Source organism: Dasypus novemcinctus, chromosome 12 (assembly GCF_030445035.2).
Source record: "Dasypus novemcinctus isolate mDasNov1 chromosome 12, mDasNov1.1.hap2, whole genome shotgun sequence".
Classification (NCBI taxonomy): Eukaryota; Metazoa; Chordata; class Mammalia; order Cingulata; family Dasypodidae; genus Dasypus; species Dasypus novemcinctus.
This window is the reverse complement of record NC_080684.1, coordinates 72,752,658-72,778,027: the sequence shown is the minus strand read 5'-3', so window position 1 is coordinate 72,778,027 and position 25,370 is coordinate 72,752,658. Positions and strand designations below refer to the sequence as shown.

The window sequence follows — 25,370 nt, the reverse complement described above, 5'->3', positions numbered from 1 at the left end:
GAGGGTTATCGCAAGGTTGCACTTTGGTTCTTCTAGGGTGGCGCTTGAGGCAGTGTCCCACGGCTTTGACCTCCTGGAAGGCCACCAGGATGGAGGTGGGCTCATGAGATGTGTAGGAAGGGTTTGAGGGTGCTTTAAGGATAAAATAAGAAAGGAGGCAGATTGTGTGAAACGGGCCTCCCTCACTCATTTAAAACTATTAACTGAAAGATGTCAAAATATTAAAAACTAACACTAAAAGTTGTCTTGTCCTCTGACTACTGGTGTGTCTATGAATGGTCAACAGAAAGTGAGAATGTTTTCTTTCTGTTTATGGACTATACTTACGTGACCATCCAGATAGCACAGTGCATAGCTGAGAGTTTGACTGTGCATATGGTTAAAAAGTTTGACTCCTTTACATTTTTCCTAATTAATTAATAATTCATTTTCCTTTATATACATATAATTTTTTTCTTAAAGTAAATTCTCAGAATTGCTATTTCTAGGTCGAAGACCATGATTATGTTTGTGGTTCTTGATCTATAACCACATTGTATCAACTGACTGAATCCTTATCATCCAAACGAACTTTCATCAGGTATATCTTGACAGGTTGATGTTTAAAATACAACTTAGATTCTTTCATGTAAATATTGAATTGAAGACAGATCATCTAACTAGCCGTGTGCTAAGTTTGGATGAAAGCACATGACATATACCCTGACTGGTGATCTGTAGCCTAAAACCCACAAGAGAACATGCTCCCTCCCTCCTTGGGGCAGCCCTCCCTGCACATCTGTGGCTTTCTGGCCACTCTGCAGAGCCCATATCTACCAAGGGAACAGAACCATTGACTTCTAAGGCCGCTCTCTGAGTACCACCCTTTTACCATCACTCTTTTACACTGATTAGCTGACTCCTAGATGATTTCCTTGGTGACTGCAGAAGGAAATCTTGCCTTGAGGGTGTCAGTTATCTATTGCTACAAAAATATCACAAAACAAAACTACTCAAAAAACTCAGTGGATTGAAACAATAAGCATTTATTTACTTCATGAGTATGTGGACCAGTGATTTGGTTTGGGTAGTTCTGATCTTGGTTGAACTTGCTCATATACCTGACAATTGGTTGCTGTTAGCTGATGGTGATTGGGCATCTGGGCCAATTTCATTTTCAAGCTGCTTATGCCAGGTATGCTTCCATTGTATGGAAAAGGTAAGAAAGTAAGTGGAAGTGCACAAGAATTTTGGTGACAGGGATTGTTATAACCTGGAATTGGAGCCTTTGTGTGGTTGATACATTACTGTGGTCTATTTTTCAAGGGGATCTATTAGAGTAGTAGTTAAAAGCCAAGACCCTGGAATCAGAGTCCCTGGATTCAAATCACAGCTCTAATAGTCTCTAACTGTGTGACCTTGGCCAGATTACTTAACCACGCCATGTTAAGTTTTATAATCTGTTACATGGGGATAATAATAGACTTTACCATATTGTGCTGCCGTGAAGATTAAATTCATATATGTGATGTGTTTAGAACAATGTTAAAACTACTACCTATAAAATATTTTCCTTGAGGCTCATTTTTGGGGCTTTTCAGGGATCTAACTGCTGGGAAACTCAACTCCATTTCTGCTGACTTGGGTAAGGCCTTTTATTTGATTGTGTCTGTTTTCTCCTCAGCTTCTTGCAGGTCACCTGGCTGCTAGATGGCGTCACTCTTCAGACATGCTTTTGAGTGGAGTCCATTTCGGGTGCCGAAGGACAGCTGCCCCTCACAGAGCTGACGTTTTTGTCCTACCACAGCACTCTAGGAAAGTCATTCTTTGACCCTTCTGTCAGTGAAAGCACAGCTCTCTCTCTTTGCTCTGTCACCAGGCAGACCATTCTAGTTGGCCTTTGTCCTTTAAATATGCCGGGAGAGGTTTTGTCACCTCAGACTTTTGCCCCGGAGCCAGTTGCTAGAGTCGGTCAAAAATACCAGCTAAAGAGTGTTGGAAGAGGTCTAGAGAGGAGGCGAGCAGAAGCCAATAGTGGCGCAGTCTTCTCTACCAGTTTCATGGCCTGATGCGTGACCCAAGCCGGGAAGAGAGGACCAATTTATGTTGGATAAAAGTTGGAGTCTTTGATATTACACTGGACTGGACTTTTGAGTTCCTACAGTAAAGGAAGTGCACAGATAAGAATATACTATTTTACAAAACAAGGATCACAAATGGGTAGGAAAAACACACATATACCAGTGCTTGCTGAGCTTCATGCCACAGCACACTAACAACTCTATCTCCAAATTAATCCTCCTTCTCTCATGTCCTGAATTTTCAGTCACCTCATACATAGTACTGAATTGGGAAAACAGCCTTTGGAATCCTTTAGCACATGGTCATTGGAATTATTCTGGTTGAATTGTATTTTTTTTTTACTTAGTTGAAATTAGAATGACATGAGAAGCTGCATTTTAAAATTCTGCTGCATATATATGGTGTTTTTGTTTCATTTATTTGTAAGTTGATTCTTGTACCAATCCTGTACGACTGCACAATTTTAATTGATGTAACCATGTCAGAAATTAATCTTTTTTCCTGAAATGTCTAACTGATCTATCCTGTTTATTCTGCCATATGTACTTTAAAATATGTGCTTTCTGTTTTATCAGTGTGTTATATGCACATATTAAAAACCTCAATATGGAATGATTTCTAATTAAAAGCAACAGTTCCCGGCCCTACCCCACTATACACAGTCTCATTTCCAAGAAGTAATTATTTCAAACCCTTTAAATTTCTCTGCTTGTAAATTTTTAGAGGTTAGTAGTATCTTGGTGATTAAAATGTTAATATATATGGCTAGTTCTTGGTTTATCAACTTTAGACAACAATGGGCATCCTGCTATGACCTATGGAGAATTTAAGACACTTAAACCGTCCTCTCACTTCCCTTTCCTCCATCCCACTGTGACTGTATTATTTTTTTTAAACTTTAAAAAAAAAGATTTATTTATTTATTTTTCTCCCCTTCCCCCCCACCCCGGTTTTCTGTTCTCTGTGTCTATTTGCTGCATCTTCTTTGTCCGCTTCTGTTGTCAGCAGCACGGGAATCTGTGTTTCTTTTCGTTGCATCATCTTGTTGTGTCATTTCTTTGTGTGTGCGGCACCATTCCTGGGCAGGCTGCACTTTCTTTCGCCCTGGGCAGCTCTCCTTATGGGGCGCACTCCTTGAGCGTGGGGCTCCCCTACACGGCGGACAACCCTGCATGGCACAGCACTCTTTGCGTGCATCAGCACTGTGCGTGGGCCATCTCCACACGGGTCAAGGAGTCCTGGGGTTTGAACCGCAGACCTCCCATGTGGTAGACGGATGCCCTAATCACTGGGCCAAGTCCGGCGCCTGTGATTGCATTATTTTTAATCTTGCTATCTGTCACTTTTATTACCTTAAATAAATGTCTGCACATTTTTATCTTCTTTTATCAATTCCTGATTTTCAGATTAAAGGTGAAGTTACCTCTATTCTTACCAGGTTTTTTTTTTAACTTCCCCCTTCAACTCCTAAGTTTCAGATAGGGGTACTTTTTATAATTTAAAGGTTGACAATCTTTTTCTGTTATTTTATAGCCTTAATTAAACCTTCTGTGCTCTGTATGTAGAAGGTGTTGACACTTCAAATGTTGCAGTAGGCAGGAAGGAGTTAAAGGGGATGAAACATTCCATGGTGAATGGGCAAGTGTAGCCTGAAGATTGCCAGCGTGAGTGTGGGCCCAGTGAGGTAAAACCGTCCAGTGTTTTCAGAGAAGCCTGAAAATCCAGACTTTTTTAATGCAAAATCTGATTTTAAAATGCTAGAAACTCATTCAGTTAAAATGCACATGCACATATACACATGTACATATAGGCACATAGCAGGCCACAAAACACTTCTGTGAGTTGGATGTAGCCCGATTGGGCTACCAATTTGTGACGTCTGGTGTACAGGCTGGACCGAAATTTTGTAAACAAACAAACAAACAAATAAATGCTGTGTACATCTTTGTAATTTTAAGTACTCTTCACAGCATTTCAAATGGTGTGCTAATTTCCATAATAGCTTTTCCTCCCTTCTTTTTCCTATGGTTTCTAATTCCTTTTCCCCAACTTACATTGTTTGCCCTTTATTAAATTCTTAAGTTCCCTCAGCTTACTAAGGGGAGTGTCAAATTTATGAAATTCTTACTTTTCCTTGGTAACTCCCTGCTCCATCTGGATTGATTGCACTCTTGAATTGCTATGCAGCTTTCATCCAGGGAGTGATAATTCTTATTTTTCTGGTTTGGGTCTTCAAGTTTTTGGCTCAAAGTCCTCCTTTCTTGGTTTCCTCCCTTGTTTTCCTGGAAAACATCCTTAAATAATTTCCTAAGAGAGGATGTGTGGGAAGTAAACATTCTGAGTCCTTGGATATCTGACATGCTTTTATTCTACACTATATTTGACTGCTAATATGGCTTGGTATAGAACTGCAGGTTTTAAATTATTTTCCCTAATATTAAAGCCACTTTTCAAACTTGTCTTTTGGTATTTAGAGGTGCTCATGTGAAATCTGACAACAGTCTTAGTCCCATTTGCTTGTTTATCTTTACAGAAATTTTGAAGATATTTTTCTTTATCCTTTGTGTTCTAAAACTTTGTAATGAATTGTCTTAGTTGGAGTGTTTTTTCATTCACTGCCTTAGATACTTGGTAGAATCTTTCTATCTATTTCCTAAATTTGATATAAATGATTATTTTTAATCTTGCTTTTTAAAGGAAAACATTCCAAAGTTATGCATGTAAATTGATTAAAAAGCAAACAGTTAATAGAGTTCCTTGGAAAAAACAGCCGTCATCTTTCTAAAGACTTTCTATCCTCAATATATGTTGCCATCTTATACTCTTCTGTTTCTTTTATTATTGCTTTTACATTTCTAAATAACATGCTTAGGCTGATATTCTGAAGCCATAGATTTAGTGTTCTTATAAATATCTTTCAACTCTTCCCCACTGAAACACTTCTCTCCCCCATTTTCCAAATATCATCTATCACGCTTTATAATGATATAAATATTCAATGTCTATATTTTTATGACTCTGTAGACTTCCTTCACTGATAAAACCATGTAGGGTACGCAGATATCATTTCCTTTCCTATGTACAGTTTGCTTTTCTTGGAGTCATCATTGCTTAGCTTTTTAAGTCTTGTCTAATTTCCTGAATACCTACCACAGTTTGACTCCAGACTTTTTACCAGAATTACAAATCTCTACCAGTGAACTCAAAGGCATTAGTGTCATCCCTCCTAGGTAGGTGGATTTGTTACTCTCTGTTCCTGCTGCACTGTTATTTCTTTGGGATCTCCCTTCATCCTCACCATCATGGAAATTCCCTTCAATTCTCTCTCATGTTAGAGACCCTGTTTCCTGGTTCCCATCTCCAGGTTCCTCTTTGTTAGTTTACTCCCTCAGTTATTTCCAGAGAAACGGAGCATGGGAGGTAAATTTTTTGAGACCTTTCATATCAGAAATATTTTTAGTCAATTTCCACTAATATGGACAATTTGTCTGGGTATGGAGTTGAATATTTAATGCCATTTTCCTTTAAAAGTTTGAAAGCATTTACTCCACTACAAGGTTTGCCTTTGGAAAAGTAAATCCTATGACATTCTGATTCTTGGCTTCATGTATATTATTTGTTTTTCTTTCTGATCTAGGAAGATTTAAGACCTTTTCATTCTTGATATTTTGGTATGTCATAATTTTGTGCCCTTGTATGGATTTTTTTTTTTTTCTGTGTTCATTGCTTTGAGAAAATGATGGGCACTTTTAAGCCCAGTTCTTAGAATCTTTTGTGGATTAGTTCTTTCATAAAATCTTGACCTTGTTTTCTCTGTTCTTCTCATCTGGAACTTCTGCTTTATATGGTACATATGTTGGACATACTGGCCTGGTCTTCTAACTTCTAACACTGTCTTTTGTTTTACTTTCTGGAATGTTGTCTTATTTTATTCTCCAATCCTACTATTGCACTTTAAGTTTTTATCACATATTTAATTTCAAGAGCTCTTTCTTTTATTCTTAATGTTCTATTAAAAATGGCATCTTGCTTTTTGTTCCATGGGTGCAATATCTCCTTTTATCTCACTTTGTGTTAGGGACTTTCCTCAAATGCCTTGTGCTATCTGCGTGTCCTCTCCAATGGGCTTTACTCCAGTGTGATGGAATTGAAATGTTTCACTCAGGGACCTACAACCATCAGTAACCGTAGGTTTCTCCAGAGACAGATTCTAATATTTCCTGCCTGGGAGTGTAACCTGATTATTGATGCATTCTGGGAGTGGCGTGGGAAAAGGGGGAGCACTGTTCAGTATGTCAGCCTTCGCTTAAATGTTCTGCTTCCAGTATGTCAGTCCTAGCTTTTCTGGATATAAAATCCCTCTGATTCGGTCTCTCCAGAGAGTAGTCTTTTGCTGGGTGGGGAAGGGCAAGTTCCTTGGGTGAACAGGGTGGGAGTGGTGGCTCTGGGCAGGAAGTGGGTCTAACCCTTTTTTGCCTCTGATCCAGAAGTTGCTTTTAAATGCGTACCTGTTTCAGCCATACCTTTACCTTCTCTTTTACAGATTAAATGTGTTTCACTTCTGGCACTTTTCAGAGTTCTTTGATATAAAAAAACTGTTTCTTATCTTACTCCCCTGTTAGTTTATGCTTAACTTTTCCTTATTTTAACAAGCTGATCAACTTCATTTATTTGCTTTCTGGATTCCAAAATTTTGATGCTATCATTTCCTTCTCTGTTCCCATTTTCCTTGTAGATTTATGCTTTTTTTCATACCACTAGAATCATTTTAGTATACAGTGTGCGAAGGGAGTGTAGATTAAAACGTATGTTCAAATTATCATATTTAAAAAGAAGTCTCTTGTATTTTTAATTTAATAGAATAGTAAAATTTGAGAGGATTTTAAAATAATGAAATCTAACAAAAGCCCATTACTTTAATACAACTATTTTCAAATGTTTATGAATTTTGTCATAGATACATTTGTATTATACACACTCATATTGACTTTGCTCTTTCATTTAATATTTCATCATAAACGTTCTGTATTTTCCTATAGAATACTTGCAGTTAAGGCTTTACATTATTTGCTCAGCTGGTCCCTAATATTGGATTCTAATTTTCCTCTATTACTGATAATATTGAAATGAACATCTCTTTATGCTTTTGACTCTCTTGACTTGTTTCCTAAAAATACATTCCTTGTAGTACAGTTACTGAATCCAAGAGGAAGAACATTTTTATGGCTCCTGTTACACATTGCCATTATTGATTTTCCAAAAAAGTTAAGCCAAATTTTAATATCCCCAATGACTGAGGATATAATACTAGTTTTACCAAATCTATTTTTATTAACAACTTGATCCTTCAAACCTCTTTCCTAAAATTCAGATCTTGACCCAGAAAAGTGTTTCATTTTCTTAAGCTTTTTTGCCATACAAATATCTTTGAGAACTGGATTAAAGCTGTAGTCCCTACCCAGTAAAGTGAATTCTTTTAGTCACCTGGCATCACCATCTCTTTCACGCACACACACACACACACACACACACACACACACTCAAACACCTCTACACCTACCTGCAGGAATGAGCATCCCTGAGGCCCATTCTATGAACCCTGGTGGAAGAACCCATTTTCTAAAGAAGGCGCTTTCCAGAGCTGTGGTCACCAAATTCTTTTGCTGTTGAGAAATCCAAACTGAGGTAAAATGGAATCCCTGTATCCCTGAGGACCCTGTAGTCTGGACTCTGCTGCCCTGTTACTGGCCGTCATGGTCATGGGGCTGAATCTGGGGCCATCGACAGTGGCAAGGAACAGAGTCTTCTCATCTTTGCTCAAGTCTCTGTCCCTTAATTTTTTCCCTTTGTCCTAAACTTATTGGCTAGAAACACTGTTCCTATCAAGGTTGGGTACACAAACTTTAGTCAGAAAAGAAACAAAACAGGAAGTGTGAATGGGAATTGGGTGTGAGAAATTTGGAGAAAAATAATAGAAAGAAGAGTATGTGAAATGAAGTGTGGTGTATTCTGAAGTATTGTGAAATCTTACTTGATAAAATGCATATTGAGGAACTGAAATTAGAACTCTTAGTAACCATGGGAACAGCACTATTATGGCTCAATTGTTAGAAAAACAGTCCTGAGATTTCTGTGAAATGGAAATGATTGTTTAGATAATGATACATCTCAAGTGTGAGGACTGGTGGTGAAACTTCAGCAAAATTGTCAGTAGTAGGTCAAAACATGGGGAACTTCTCAAGCCTAGCATTCCGAAATATTTCTCCTTTCAAATAAATGCAATTAAGCTTTATAGGAAATTCCAGCACTTAGAGTTTTCCAATATGACTTCTTTGAAAATTTATAGCTACAAATTTCCTATATTTCCATAATTTTCCATTTCCCCTGCTCTTTGCATATACTATAATTGCAGTTTTTCAGTAGCTTGCTCTTGGTAACAATGTCATGTGAGGCTTTATTATTCTAGTCTCCAGATCCCAGAGTTAATTTTAGAACAAGAATTTAGAAGTTAGAGTCAGAGTTGCCTAAAAAGAGGAAATTAATTTATATATGAGGAAGTACTCAGATCTGTGCATCTTTGCTATGGAGTAACTTTATAATAATAAAAAGTTAACATATATTTAGCACCTACATGTTGTGCCAAAAGCAATCTTTCTTGCTTACAAATACAAATAACCCTGCCAATTTGTTTTGACTACTCTCAAAGTTTACAGAAGATTGCATGTAAATTGAAGCTCAGAGAGGTTAAGTAACTTCCTTAAAGTAATAAAATCAGTAAGTGACCATAGCGTGACTGGACCTTGGTCTTCATATATATATATATATTTTTATTCAGAACTTGAGCTCTGACTGTTACACCACCCTGCCTAAATTCTGTATCTGCTATAGTTTTCTAAAGCTGGGGGCATTTGTGTGTTGTTTGTGTTTCTTAGTGGAATCAAGAATTCTTGCTGCTGTTTTTTATGACCAACCAACCCTCCTTCTCCATCAATACAGCCTCCCAGTCCTCACATCTCAGTTCAAATGTCCCATCCTTACACTGAATTTTTCTTTTATCTGCACTGTTGAGTGATACCCTCTTCCTTGACATTGTCATGCCATTCAAGTTCACATTTCTTATGTCCCTTTATAACTCTCCTCTTTTATTTTGTCCATGTTTGGTTTAGCTCCCTGAGGGTGGCTCATACACAATAAATGTCCGCAATGCTACCTCGGGCATCGCAGGTGGCTAGTTTTTGCTGAATTACCTGGCTGTGCTGGTCTCTATGTGGCTCCAGGTGAGCAGACTGAACAGAAGATGAACAGCTGCAAAAATGTGGGCCATAAAGAAGAACGCTTTAATCCTTTCCCTTCTTTGATAGTTTATCTAGAATGGGTAAAATCTTGCTCGGAAAGGATGCTTAGGAAAAAGACTTAAGGGAGTTCCCCTTAGTTCTCAAAAGACACTAGCGCTAGACTTTCATGCAGCTGAATTCAGCTGAATATTTTTTTAAAGATTTATTTCCCCCCTTCCCTTCCTCCCACCCTGCTGTTTTTGCTGTCTGTATTTTCTTCTCTTCTCATTTTTTCTCCTCTGGGATTCACTGGGATTTGATCCTGGAGACTCTGATGGGGAGAGAAGTTCCCTGTCAATTGTGCCACCTCAGTTCCTGGTTTCTGCTGTGCTTCCCTTGGCTCTCCCCTTGTCTCTCTTTTGATGCATCATCATCTTGCTGTGTGACTCACTTGTGCGTGCACTGGCTCACCACACGGGCACTTGCACGGGCACTGGCTCACCACACGGGCACTCGCACAGGCACTGGTTTGCCATGTGGGCACGCTTTCTCTTCTTCTTTTTCACTAGGAGGCCCCAGGGATCCAAACCAGGTCCTCCCATTTGGTAGGCAGAAGCTCTATTACTTGAGCCACATCCACTTTCCTGAATAGTTTTTTTTATTAAAGGAAATGAGCTTATTTTTAGTGGCCTTAAGACCTCAGAAAGTACAACTCTATCAAAGTGTGTAACACCAGTGATAACCACAATCAATGTATACCCCAAATATTTAATTTCTGCAAAGGGAGCTCTGGATATGTTCACTGCCAGATGTGTTGTTTCCTTCTCTAAGTCTGGAACATCATTTATGAACCCAGCCAACCTGATGGTAGACCCTATATTGATAAAACTTATTTGAGATAGCCAATCATATACAAAATGGATTTGTGTGCTTTATATCAATAACTGATTATTGAACATCTTTTCTGAAAATTTTAGTCATAAGAAATAGATAGGAAAAGTAACAATGATATCTCAGAGAATACAGTTTCTCACTTTAGATAATATTCTTTATCTGAAAACCAAATAAGCTCCTAAAACAAAACACAAGCATTCCAACAAAACAAAACTAACAAATTTTCAAGCAATATGCACATATTAACATTAAAAATAATGGTATTGTTAAAATGATGTAATTTAAAGTAAGTGTTATTCTTAATCTAGTAGGGCTTTCCTATGTGATTTGCATGGTTGATGCCATTAAAAAATTAACAAGCCTGCCTAATTTAATGACAGATCATAGTAGTGTGTTAGGTTCTAATTGAAGCAAACCTGTGCTTCAGGGAGTTTGGGAAAACTTCACTGAAGAGCCTTGTCTATTTCTCACTGGTTGCACAAGGTTCATAACTTTCTGGTCGGAATTCTACATGGAAATTCACTTACTGTTAGGCGAATATCTGTGAAAGCCTTGAATTTTTCTTGAGTGAAGTTGCTGCCTAAAACAGATACACAATTTATGACTCTCTATCTGAATTTTTAATTCAAGGTTAGTTGAGAAGGCTAAGGGATTAGCTGTACTTTGAAGGTTTATAAATCACAAAACATGGAGAGTATAAATTGTATTTAAATATTAGGTATTATTATCATACGTGTCCCAAAATTACAGACATCACAAATCAAAAGGAAATATTGCTTCATTTTCTCTAGCTGTGGTGTAGACAGAATAATGGCCCTCTAAAGATGTCCATGTCCTCATCATTGGAACCAGTGAGTATATTGCCTTAAATGGCAGGTGGGTCCAATCTAATCACAGGAATCCCTAGAAGGAGAGAAACTTTCCCAGCTGGGTAAGAGGAAGCAACGTGAAAATGGGAGCACAGTCAGAGAGACCCTATGTTGCTGGCTTTCAAGATGGAAGAAGGGAACCAAGAGCCAAGGAATGCAATGACCTCTAGAAGTTGGAAAAGGAAAGGAAATGGAATCTCCCCTTGAGTCTTCAAAAAGGAACACGGCTCTATGGATGCCTTTAATTAGCCCAGTGAAATCCATGTTGGACTTCTGACCCATAGAAATGCAAGATAATAAATTTGTGTTATTTTAAGCCACCAAATTTGTAGTAATTTGTTACAGCAGGAATAGAACACTAATAGCTGAGATAAACATTCTCATGAGCATCCATCCCTCTGGGTAGCAGGGAAAACAATGTAAACTTACCAAGTAAAACAATTTTAGTCCTTTCTGATGTGAACAGTCATGTTAAGGTCACCCAATCTCTTTTGAGTAAATGTTTCCTCTTCCAGATTTCCTCTCTCTTCCTCTGTTCTTTCCAAGATGGTCCATAAGCAAGTGGAATGAAAGAAAAATGGAGGAAGGGTGCTTATCTATGCACAACCTGCATTGATAGGTCTGTGCCCACTTCTCTTTGTTTGTTGGCCTCTACTCTCTGTGCTTGTGTTGTAGCTGTCCCCCTGGATGAAGGGCAAGCCCTGTGAGATTGGTGCTTTGGGGCAAAGGAAAATGAAATGTAGAAAGATACCCTTCTAGAGAGGGAAAAGGTATAAAATTCTAGCTCTTTCCCCTGACCACTGTCATAGGCTTTCCCATTGCCTGTGGCCATTGAGACCCCATCCTTAGCCAGCTGTGGACTCTGTTGGAAGAGTGGTCTCCTTAGCACCTCTGCCACTACTGGTGGGCCATGTGGGAATTTGTGTTTCTCAGGTACACTATACCCAATCAAGGGAGACCAGAAGACTTACTTCAGGCACTCTCATCCAATGCTGTGCTTTTGATATTGTAGTAATTTCATCCAACTAGCTCAGGTTTCCCCAAGAGGATCTGTACTCCCACTATACTCAGATAGATGGGTCATCAGTTTTGAAGTATTTAGCATTCCAGTACCTATCTAGATGTAGCTAAAGTATTCCCCCCATCTCTGTGTACAATGTTTGTAGATATGAAGGACCTTGGATTCTAACGTCCTCACACTGTGTCTCTTTATTCACCTTCTAATCTCACTTGGTATAAAAAGGTCTGGATTTTTACTTTCTCTATACTTTGGAAGGGGATTTTTTTTTTTTTTAACATCTTACTTCCATTTTCCCTAGACCTTTTCCCCATCTTAGTTTGCTAGGCTACCATCACAAATACCATACAATGGGTTGGCTTAAACAATAGGAATTTAATGTCTCATGGTTTCAGATGCTAGAAGGCTTGCTACCCCCAGTTCAGGAGTGCTCTGGTGCTGGCTGTTGGCAATCTGTAGGATTCCTTGTCTTGTAGCTCTGCCTCATGTCACATGATGATGCCCTTTCCTTTTAGGTCCCACTGACTACCTGCTTCTAGCTCTTTATAGGGCTCCAGTAATCCAGATTAAGACCCACCCTCATTCAGTTGAGCCACACCTTAATTTAAAAATAACATCTTCAAAAGGTCCTGTGTACAGTGGGTTTACACTCACAGAGATGTGGATTAAGATTAAGAAACTGTCTAAATTGGGATAAATAATTCAATTTACCATAGCAACATAGTTTATGTTTTAGCTGTAATAGTGGTGAATGTATCATCTTTGCACTATAGAAGAAACTCTGTGATCTGAATTGGCCAAGTTTAGCTCTCAAAAGGACAGCTTCAGAACAATGAGCTATTAGGAATTATAAATACTAAAAATACATTGGTTTAACATAGGAGTTGGCAAATTACAGGTGCCTGTTTTTGTAAATAAAGTTTTATGGAAACACAGCCTTGTCCATTGATTTTCTTGTCAATGGCTGCTTTTGATCCACAGTGGCAGAGTGGAGGACAGAGCCCACAAATCTTAAAATCTTTACCATCTGGTTGTTTAAAAAAACATTTGCGGACCCCTGTTTAGTGTATTAGTTATCTATTGCTATGTAGAAAGAATCTTGCATTTTGGCAGTTTAAAACATCAAGCATTTGTTATCTCACAGTTTCTGTGGGTCAGAGATCAGGTTGCCTTCGTTGAGTGATTCTGGTTCAGGGTCTCTCATGAGATTGCATTTAAACTGGGGGCCAGGACTGCAGTCATCTGATGGCTTGCCCAGGGCTGGAGGATCTGCTTCTAAGCTCAACCAGTTGTTCACTGGCAGGCCTCAGTTCTTTGCTGGTTGAGGGTTGGAGGCCTTGGTTTCTCTCTCTATGGGGTCTCTCCATGGGGCTGCTCCACATGACAGGTGGTTTCCCCCAGAGCATGTGATGTAAGAGAGAGAGATAGAGAGAGAAAGAACAAGGCTGTTGTCTTTTGTAAACTATTCTTGGAAGTGACATAGTATCTCATATCTGCTGTGTTCAGTTTGTTAGAAGCAAGTCATTAAGCCCAACCCATCCCCAAGGAGCGGCGATTCTATGATGGCGTGGATACCAGGAGACAGAGATCACAAAGGGCCATCTTAGAGGCTGGCTACCACATTTAGTAACCTCTCCCTAAAGTTTCCCCCTTTTCTATTTTCAAGTTAAATATGGATTCTATCACCATGGCTCTGGAATTTAGGACTATGAGAGAACCAAAGCCAGGCAGTGACCTGTTGAAGCCATTTTAATAAACAGCGTGAATCTGAACTATCATTTAAAAGGTGCTAATCTGGTTGCTGCCTCTGGGCCAAATCCAGGCAAAGCCTGGATATACCGGCGAGCCCAAATGGAAGCAAATACCAAGGTTTCAGAGAGAATAATAATAAAGCGAGGCTGCTTTGGTGCAAGGTAAGTTAAGAGAACACTTTTAGCAACAATGACAACTTTTTTTTTCTTTTTTGGTTTTTATAAAGTGTATTTATTTGGGGCAGGAGCTTTCAGATACCAGGCCATAAAGCATAACTTACTTCCCTCACCAAAGTCTATTTTATTTATTTTTATTTTTTTATTTAATTGCCTTTTTTTTAAAGATACATAGATCACAAAAAATATTACATAAAAAAAATAAGAGGTTCCCATATACCCCACATCCCACCCCACTTCTCCCCAAAAGACAACTTTTTATTGTTAATTCATTCAATATTCAACAAATATTTACTGAGCTCCAACAAAGCCCCAGGCACTACTGAAAGCTCTGCGGATGTAACAGCAAACTTGGAAGTGAAGATGGCCTAAGGCAGGACACGGCTTATTGCAGGTGCTTCCTCTCTATGTTGACAGAGCCAACAAGTGACTTCCCATGGTTTGACCAGTTCAGGATTTGAAGTTAGGAGAAGATATATTTACAGAAAAAGAGAATAGGTAGAATGGTGAGTGTATCCATGGAAATGGAGGCAGGTCCTAGAAACTTTTTAATGTATTTATAGTTATTGCTAGTTTGAGGGCATACTTGTCCCATAATTTGTGAGTCCAGGGAATGACAAGATTTAGTTAGAGTTTTTATAGACTCTTAAAATTATCTAACCTGCTGCCTTGTCTTTTCCCACTTGGCTTTATTTGGTCATTTTTGGGGCATCATCTATTTCACTAGCCTTGAACTATATGTATCTAACAATGAGATCTAAATTTCTGATTTAGGACTCTCCAACAAACCCCAAACCATTTTTCTTTCTATTTAGATGTACACAGAGAGGAGAGACTGAGTTGCGAGAGGTCTTGGCTGACAGAAGGCAAGTCAGGTTGATTTGATGTAAACTATAAAGGCTCCATGTCTGTAGTAGCTGGGTGGACGAAGTAACTGGTGAACTTGCTTCCAAGACATGGTAAAAACTTTTGGCTTACAAGTGATGTTAGTTTGCTTTGTGGAATTAAAAGGCCATTTTAGGATGCCATTAAACCCAAGCATTCCATTGCCTGCATTTGCATCATGGTTTATTGCTGTGGAATCTTTTTACAGGTCTATGGCAGAGACTGACACTCTAAATTTGGTGTTGCTCTTAAGAATGCTTCTTATTTCAGTCATCTTCATTTCAAAGAAAGTCGTCTGGAGAAACCAACTGCCTTGAAAAAATCACTGGTTTGAATTTGAATTTGTGTGAAAATTGGCAATGTAATTTTTAGTGGAATAATGTCAAATAAAAGAATTAGGTGTACTAGGCAGCCACAGCTGTTTCTGAGACAGCAAAGGCTTTTTCTCTGAGATTATGTTATCTGATGCCAGATACATGCATGTTTGCACTTAATCGGCAATATAAAGGTAAGGGGTTGTGAAACACAAAATAAGCCAGAGAAAAGAAAAAAGAAAAAGAAAAGTGAGGTAAAGGGCTGAGTTGTTTAGTGAGGAATGAAGATAAATCCGATGAGATTGCACGTTGATGACACTTACCAGGGTGGTTCAACAGCAATATCTGACAAACAGCAGAGAAAAAGGAAACATTTTGGCAGAGTCAGCCACCCCCAGTATCTCTCTTAAAAACCCTACTAAGAAATCCCCACTGTCGGATGAGTTATTTCCTCTTTCTGCATTATGAGTACAAAGGGAAAAAAAAGAAGCCAGGCCTTAGAGCTGAAATATTGAAATTAGGAAATACTGGCATGAGTAATAATGCAATAATGAATTAGACAGAAAGGCCTAGAGGCAGGAATCTTTCTTAACCAGGGCTTGGATTTAGTGAAATGCATCTTGGTACAGTGGACACTTGGATGTCAGTGTGGGCTATTACGGGTCCCTGCTCATGCCTGTCTCCTTCACTCTCAATTTTGCTCATTTGTGCCCGCTGCCTGGACACCAGCCAAGCCATGTTTCCCTTCACCCCCTCTCCAGCCTTGCCACATTTCCAAGGAAACTCATGCTTTCTTCAAACCTCCACCTAAACCTATCTTCCTCCAAAAAAACTTCTCAGCTTTCCTAGTCCAGAATTAATCTTTTTCTTTTTCCCTTTAATGAATGTCTTCAGCTTTTTATTGAATTTGTGACAGTGCCCTTTATATTTCAGGTAACTTTTTGCATTTTCTGTCCTCTCCATTGACTTGAGGTCTCCTGAGGGGCAAGGACTTGTCTTAAACATCTCTATAGCTCTTACTCAGTGCTATGAAGGCTATAAGAAGACAATATAGTAAGATGGTTTATTGGCATGAAGTATAAACTTAACTTAATAATTTTAACAGGGATTAGCAAGATCCCATGCAAAAGTCCCTTAATTCTCTTTCTTGGGGAAAAAATTTAACGAACCTTCATCTTGTGTTGTCTTGTTATGTAGAATTCTGATGAAATAAACAAAGATTTATTTTTTTAATCCTGGGAAATGAATTTTATTTGTTTATTTAGGATTATTTGGTTAAAAAATAAAAAAGGAATTGATTCTTCTTGTGTTTGAGTTCCTTGGAGGTGAGAGACTATGTGGTTGCCTTATCAGCTTCAGATTAAAGCCATAGGGAGCAGTTCTAGAGCATTTTCAATCTCTCCCTCTTTGTAGAGAAATAAATAGCTTTCCATGTCTTAAAAAAAAAAAGGCAGAATGACCTTCACTTGACCCTATGGTTTGCTCTCTTCCTTTTCATTTCCAAGCCTTTCAAATGTGTAGTTTATGGCTGTTGGCTTCATTTCCTAGATGTGCCTTCCTTTCCTAACTCTTGGCAGTTAATTAGCTTTGGTCTTCATCACCTTCCAGAAACAGATCTCTAAAAGGTCAGTAGTGACTTCCTTTATGTTAAAATCTCTTAGCAGCATTTATTTCTTCTTGTAACTCCCTGTTGAGTTGGCTTGTGACATTGTTCTTCCCGAGTTTTTCTTGTATGAAAAGGAGAAAATTAATATTTGTTAAATACATATATCTGTGCTAGGAGGTTTACATATATTGTCGTACTTGAGCTTCATAACAACTCCTGGAGGCAGAAGGTATTCTTGTATCCTACCACTTGAATATACATCTTTTTTAAAAAATTCCATTGGCCAGCTATGTTTTATGCACAGTAGCCATTTGTAAAGTCCTTGAGAATGGAATCCATTCCTTCTACTTCTTGTCTATCAGTGTCTGACATAGTAAATATTACCTGGACTTGTCATGGGTTGAATTGTGTCCAGTCCAAAACCCCAGACCTGTGAATATGACCTTATCTGGAAATAGGGTCTTTGAAGACATCATTAGTTAAGATGAGGTCAAAATGGATTAAGGTGGCCCCTTAATCCAATGACTGGTGTTCTTATAAGAAGTAGAAATTTGGGCACACTAAGATAGACACCTGGGAAAAGGCTATGAGAAGGTGGAGGAGGTGAGATTGCAGGGAAGCATCTACAAGCCAAGGAATGGCAAGGATTGCTGGCAAACACCAGAAGTTAGAAAAGACCAGGAAGGATTCTGCCCCATGGGTTTCAGAAGGAGCATGGCCCTACTGACAGCTGGATTTCTGATTTCTAGCCTCCAAAACTATGAAACAATACATTTCTGTTGTTTTAAGCCATGCCAGTTGCGGTACCTTGTTGCAGCAGCTTTAGAAAACCAAGAAAACAACAAATAAATATTTGTTGACTACTTGTAGATGAAAGTGCTCAGATTTTGAAAATGAAGACCAACATGAACAGACTAGTTTTTGGTTGAGGATCTCTATTTTTCAAAATGCTGGCAGAGACCTCCTTTAATATACTGTCTTAAAAAAACCTTTCATTCACAAGAAGAAGATCATATTAGATACTAAGATTAGAAAACCATTAGCAACTGTCATGTGTAGGCCAATGTGGTTTCCTTCCAATGAAAGGAGGACTGCTCAGGGAGAAGTGACCCAGCCCAGAGGCCTCTGGTGAATTAGATCAGGACGATTATATTTATTATCTGCTCTGGGCAGCTTTGTCCAGTTTCTGAGTCAGATGAACTGAATTTGTACTTTCTGTCTGGCTTGCAGATCTCCCTTATTTCTTTGAGAGATTAGCACCAGCCCTGGGCAGAATGGAAGGGTGGGGGCAGTGCTAGTGAAGTTAGTCTGTGTCACCCTCTCCATTTCCTCTTAGACTCCCTTTATCCCCTTTCAGTTCCTCTTTTCCCACCAGGTGCCAGAGGGCTTATGCTTCCCCATGGTGTTTTTTTCTGTCAGGGAGGAAGTGATAGGAGCTGAAATTTTTTTGAAAGTGTGCCTACTGCAAAGTTTGCACATTATAGGGCGTCCTAGAATCATTTCACTTGTAGTCTCTTGGCAACTCCATGAGGTAGGCTTTATAATTTCTGTTTCACAGAGGTTGAAATTGAGCCTTTGAAAGGGGTTGGAAATTTGCTTAAATCACACAGCTTGTAAAGGCAAAACTGGGATTTGAAGCCCAGTCTGGCCTCCGCCAAAACACCTGGGCTTTTTATATTGCACCTGGTTACCTTCTCAAAAGGAACAGGATGAGAAGACTCACTTTGAAGACTCTGTAGCATATGGTAGAGAAAACAGTGCTTTTTAATCGACTTCCAGCAAATTTGTTATGGGGGTGAAGGTGGGACATGGGCATGCTAGTGGAGCGGACTGTGCTTTCTCTGCCTCAAGGTAAGGCTGATCTCTATTAGGACCAGCTTGTGCTTCTGACTTGTGCAGCTCATCTAGTCAACTAAGCATCCTTATGCACCTGATGTACATAATCCACTATTCAGCACTTCCAGACTTTCTTTCATGGGTGTTTTTTCTTTAGTCCCGGGAAAATGAATTTAGTATGCTAGGCCCTTCCCTTTCAAAATGAAATGTCTCATTTAAAATAAGGAGCAAAAACTTCTCATCTGCACTAAGTTAAATAACTGTATGTGTGTGCAGATTTCAGATATGTCCCTTTTTACAGGACGATATAGAGCTCACCTATGATTTGATAGGTGATGCAGTCTAGGAGGATTTTGTAGTCTTTTGGCAAGGGTTCTTGCCATAAACTTTATTTGTATCCTGCCTGCTGCCAAGCTGGGCAGAACCAGAGCAATGAATGGATCCTTATTATCCAAGGAAAGGTTATATCTATATATAAAGTATATACATAATACTTATACTGATGTGGGCTATGGGTGGAAGGCTCTTTGTCTCTTCAGAGATAACTAAGCTGTTTGACTTGTGAGTGTGGAACGGTAAGAGGCTGCAGTCCTGCCCTTAGGGACAGTGGCAGCGGCTCCAGTCCCAGGAAATGTTTAACAATGCAAGGGCTATAAACTTTAAATATTTAGGGAAAATGCAAAAAGTAAATATGCTAAAAGCTTATCTAGAATGTCTGGAGTCCATGCTAAAAGCTTACCTAAGATGTGGAAGAGATATATGCTAATTAAAGCCTATTGAGAACTGAAACAAAGGGACCATTTGGCCTTTCCTCTCTGTATAAAAGAAGTTTGAAAATCTTGGTCGGGGCTCGGGATTCAAACAGAAAGCTCCCGAGTCCGGCCGGCCGTCAATAAACCATTTTTCCTTCTCAAAATCATTCCTGAGTCCTGGCCTCTCTATACTCAAATAATTGAACTTCTCTTAAATTCCACAACAATACAGCAATATAACTGTAGGGAAGCCAACTTGGCCCAATGAACAGGGCATTGCCTACCACATGGGAGGTACAAGGTTCAAACCCCGGGCCTCCTTGACCCGTGTGGAGCTGGCCCATGCGCAGTGCTGATGCATGCAAGGAGTGCCATGCCATGAAAAGGTGACCCCTGTGTAGGGGAGCCCCATGCGCAAGGAGTGCACCCCGTAAGGAGAGCCGCCCAGCACGAAAGAAAGTGCAGCCTGCCTAAGAATGGTGCTGCCCACACAGAGAGCTGACACAACAGGATGATGCAACAAAAAGAAACACAGATTCCTGGTGCTGCTGATAAGGATAGAAGCAGTCAGAGAAGAACACACAGCAAATGGACACAGAGAGCAGACAACTGGGGGGTTTGGGGGGGAGGGGAGAGAAATAAATAAAAAATAAATCTTAAAAAAAAATATATATATATAACCATAAAAGGAATCTACTTAAAATGGTACCAAATTTAGTAGAAAATAATGAAAGGAAGTATTATTGGGTCTTTATCTTCAAAGGGAAATTAAATATGATGACAATTTTATTTTATTGCATATTTATTTTATTTATTTATCCTCCCGTTAGTCATTTGTGGTCACTTTCTGCTCTCTGTGTCCATTTGCTGCGTGCTCTGTGTCTGCTCATCTTCTATTTAGGAGACACCGGGAACCGAACCCAGGACCTCCCATGTGGAAGAAAGATGCTCAATCACCTGAGCCACCCCAGCTCCCTGATCTATTATGCTTCTCATTGTCTTTCCTCTTTGTGTCTCTTTTGTTGCATCATCTTGCTGTATCAGCTGGCCACGCCTACCTGCCACGTCAGCTCACCTTCTCCAGGTGGCACTGGAAACCAAACCCGGGACTTCCTGTGTGGTAGGCTGAAGCCTAATCACTTGAAACACATCCGCTTCCCTATTTTTATATTTAAATATTATTGGATCTTAAGCTTCAAAGTGAAATTAAATATGATGGTAAATTATTTTTTTTTGTTTTTTTATTATTTTTTAAAGATACATAAGTCACACAAAATGTTATATTAAAAATATAAGAGGTTCCCATGTTTATTTTTATATTTAAATAAATTTAGGTGAAAATTATTATTAGCATTTTAAGAAAATAAGCAAAGATGAATCGCATGCTGATAATTCTTTTTTTGGTTTAATTTTTCTAATAAAATTGTATGACAGCAGTATTTGAAAACTTCATTTAATGTGTGTGTTGATTTTTGCAATATCACCATAAAGAGGATTATTTTTGCAATAAGTAAAGACTTCGTCAATTTTCCTAAAGACCTCTTTTATGCCTTAGTTGTTTAAATAAGTTCTCTTTGCCATGCCTATCATATCAGTATTCTTTTTGACTTTCTATTCATTAATGTTTAACAGGTCCACTCTGCCAGCAATGCACTAGCCTTTTCTAGTGATCTAAAAAATTTTCCAACATTGCTTTCATCAACTTTATGAAATGCTACAATTTTTGCAATATTTGCCACTTGCTTGTCAATGTATTGCATTTTATTTGAATTGTTTGATCTAATATTTACAATATCTACACCATCAGAGTAGATATTGATGTGATGGGTGGGGATAGAAGCTAGTGTTAAGTGGAGTGGGATAAGCATTAGAAGAGATCAGTCAACTTCTTTGTGAATATTTTTGTGTTAAGGTGGCTTTTGCTTCCCTAAGCAACCATGTAATTGTGGGATGGGGCATAATGAACGTTCAAATAGTAAGGACTCCCTGGGCTCAAATAATTGTTGAATTGAAGGGAACTGACCTTGCCTGGATCAGCTCTCAACCTATAAATGTAGCAGATGTTCAGAGCCAACAGGCTTTGAACTGCACATAGATCAACTAAATCCTCTTCCGACCATTTTGGTGTGCATGAATAGTGCTGAAAGCACTCCAGAATCACTGGAATGTTAAATCTCAAATCCAAAGACCTGCTTGAAGGAATTATCCCCATTGTGATTCTTTTCAACAGATCTAAGAAGTTATTTAATTTTGATTCAAGGTGGGCTAGTTAAGGGAATGGTAAAACCAAATGAGACTTGGGTTCAAGGCCTGTTCTATTATTGCTAGATTATGTTTTCAAAGGGTGGGAGGTGAGGGTGAGAATCATTTAGCTTTGATAGACTTCAAGTACAAAGAAAATATATTTTTTCTTTTAACCTCCATTATTATTACGCTTTGTATGGATATTACTTAAATAAGAACCAGTTGTCCCTCTTATAGGTCTTCTAGATACATTAGGTCAGTGAGAGAAGCCAAACATGCTTACTAACCAAACTCTTCTGCATCTACATATATATGGTCACATATTTGCATAACATTTGCAAAGTATTAAATCATTCCTAAGAAATAATAAATATTTTCATAGGTAGAGAGAAGCATGAAGTCTTGCTTCTTATTCTGTTTCTATAACATGTTGTTTATATGACTTTTTTTTGTTCTTATTGCAGTTGGATGCAATTTTTGTTTAATTCTGTATTTTTCTTCCCACTGGATTGCAAGCTCCTTGAAGACAAGGTTCTTGTACTATTTTGTTTCATGTCCCTAGGATATTACATGTTACTTCATAAATGTTTGTTCCATTAGTTCTTTAAATAAATTAGAATTGAATAGCTTGCCTTAGGAGGAAAAAAATGGTAAACTATTGTAGTAGAAGTCAAGTGGGGTTGTATTAAGTTTGCAAGGACATGAAATAAAGCAGGGCTAATTGGTGAAAGGCAATACAGAGGGGCAGGTTCCCTGTGGGGTATTATGAATTGGGCAGAGGCCAAAGTACAATGCTATTCCACTGCAAAAACAAATAAACAAGCTGCAACACGCTTGCCAGAGCACATGTAAACTTGGAGTCTGTGAGCAGTTGGATGCCGTGTGCTAGTCAGTGACAAGGTCACAGATCCACCTGTATAGTCTCTGAGGGTTTTATGTGCTTTTGAAAGTGTTTCTCAATAGGAAATTACACTCTCTAACCAAGGTTTAATGAAGTTTAGTCAGTGGTTAATTCAAGGTGATGCAATTCTAAAGAAATTCTATCATCTCAGAAATTCTCAGCCATCAACCCAAAGAAGTCAAGAGGGTTTTCTGGAGCAGTGTGTCTGCGGAAGGTTTTCACGGACTGTGAAGAAAAAGAGCGTAATTAGATGAACCACTTTCTGAAAAGGTCCATGCAAGCATTGAATTAATTCTCATTTCCTCTAAAAGAGGCACAATAACAATGATGATTAAAAGCACACCGTTTGGGGGCTTAGCCATTTTCCAGCTTATTTTCACTTGGCAGGAGAGGAGAAAGGTGATTCTATTGCTTTTGGGTTGGGTATCATAGGCATGAATGGTAGATTTCTCTAATTTAGAATGTGTGTTAAATTGAGCCCCAGATTCCACATTATGGCTTGTCCTTGGTTAAGCTGCCAACACTTTATCCAGAAAGAGGCTCTCAGCCATTTCCCCAGGCTTGCGGTGGCCCAGGGAAAACAGACCAATTTTGATTTCAACTAATCCAAACTTGATTAGGACAGGAAACGTAAAGCTACCATGTGAAATCCTGAAGTTCCTGCCAGAGTCAAAACTCATCCTTTTTCACTAGTCTATTGATTCTTTCCTACTTGGTTTATACATGTTGCCTTGATCCCTTCGTTTCAGGATATTTAACTGAGAATTTGCTACACAGGAAATTAATACACAATTTCATCAAATATCAAAAAGCTCACACTGACTTGGAAGAACAGAGTTTAAAGCTGTTTCTGATGGATACTGGCCTTAACTTTCATTTCTCAGGGCTTCTGCTTCTTTGAAATAAGGAAGTTTGTAAGTTTTACTTAGCTTCCTTGTGCCCACTTGTCTTTTTCCTGTAGTGTTTTGCAAAACTGCGTCATCAAAACCCTTCCCATGTCACCACCATACTGCCATGGTATCACTATCAAGAAAAGAAAACTTTTTATTCTTAGAGGACTGCCAGGAATCCTAGTTATAAACCTAACTGAATGCAATGTTTGTTTTGTGGTTGTTGTTTTTTTAATAGCTAGCCAGCAATTAGGAATGATTATTCTTGCAGTTATTCATTCAGTAGTCAAATTTACATAACTATTGGACCAACTGATATTTAAAAATAGGTCAGATCAAAGGCCTACCAGCTTCAGATACAGGGAAGAGGGAGGTTTACCCCCTGGGAAATAGAGAGAGGACAACCAAACTTCTGTAAAAAGGGCAACTCCGAAACAACTAAGAAACAAAAGCCCAGGACAAAACAGAGGCCTAGTAAATTAGGGAAAACCCTGCACAGTACATTCACCTTCAGCAGAACTTCTTGATAGGAGGGTTGAAGCTCAAAAAAATCTGTCTTATCACCACTGGTTACAAAACCAAGAAGAACAGACATTCTCGAAAGCAAATCACAGAATTAACATTATACAATACTAAAATGTACAATGAACAAAAAAAGAGCACAAATCAAATAAATAGGAAATGATGACCCATCCACAAGAAGAGGATAAAAATCCAAGAAACACCAACTGAAGAAGATGAGAATGCGGACAAACTGAACAAAGCCTTTTAAAACATGATCTTAAGAATGCTGAGGAGATGAAGGAAAGTACAGAGAAAGAACTATAGGATATCAGGAAACAATGAATGAAAAATATGACTGTCTGAAATAAAAGATAGAAATTTTAAAAAGGAACCAAGCAGAACTACTGAGTTGAAGACCACAAAAACTGAAATGAAAAATTTCCGGTAGTGTTTCAACTGCACAGTGGAGCTTGTAGAATAATAAATCAGTGAACTTGAAGACAAGACACTTGAAATTAGTCTGGCTGAGGAACAGAAAGAAAGAAATATTAAAAGTTAAAAATAGCCTAAGACGGCTATGGGACACCATTAAGTGCACAAATATACACATGTTATGGGAGTTCCAGAATGAGAAGAGAGAAAGGGACAGAGGGAATAGTCAAGGCAAAAGTGACAGAGAACTTCCCAAATTCCTATGAAAAGACAGGAATATGCACATCCAAGAAGCTCAGAGAAGACCAAAGAGGAAAAACATGAAGAAAGATATACTTCATTAAATACTAGTTCTACTATCAAATGCAAAGGACAGGAAGGGAGTTCTGAAAATTATAAGAGAAAAGCAACCTTTACATATAAGGGAGTCCTAATAAGATTGAGTGCTGATTTCTCATCAGAAACCATGAAAGCAAGACGGCAGTGGGTTGAAATATAAGTGCTGAAGGAAAACAACTGCCAAGAAAGAATTTTGTATATGGAAGACACTTTTACAAAAATGAGGGATAGATTAAGACGTTCTCAGATAAACAAAAGCTGAGGAAGTATGTCACTGCTAGACACTTCCTAAAGCAGTGCTAAAGGAAGTTCTTCAGACTGAAAGGAAAGGACACTAGACAGTGGTTCAAAGCAGCATAAATACATGTAGATCTGCAGTAAAGGTAACCATATGAGTAATTTTAAATGCTAGTATAATTGTATTGTGCTGTTTGGTATGTAACTCTACTTCTTACTTCCTATGGGTGCTAAAAGGCAAATGCATAAAAAATAATGATAAATCTGTGTTTTTGGGCATACAATGTGCAAAGATATAAATGGTAATAAGTACAAAAAATGGTGAGAGGACAAAGGAGAATAAGAAGTCTATATGCATGCTATTGAAGTTAAGATGGTATGAAACC

General features: G+C 38.5%; 1 long non-coding RNA gene across 1 annotated transcript; it reads right to left on the bottom strand.

Moving 5' to 3' along the window:
• Positions 1-1,005: 1,005 nt before the first annotated feature.
• On the bottom strand, positions 1,006-7,921 carry LOC111764455 (uncharacterized). Its single transcript, XR_002797052.1, has 2 exons — positions 7,622-7,921; positions 1,006-2,137 (listed from the first exon to the last, which is right to left on the bottom strand). It is a non-coding gene; the product is annotated as an uncharacterized lncRNA (long non-coding RNA).
• Between the last annotated feature and the right edge of the window lie 17,449 nt (positions 7,922-25,370).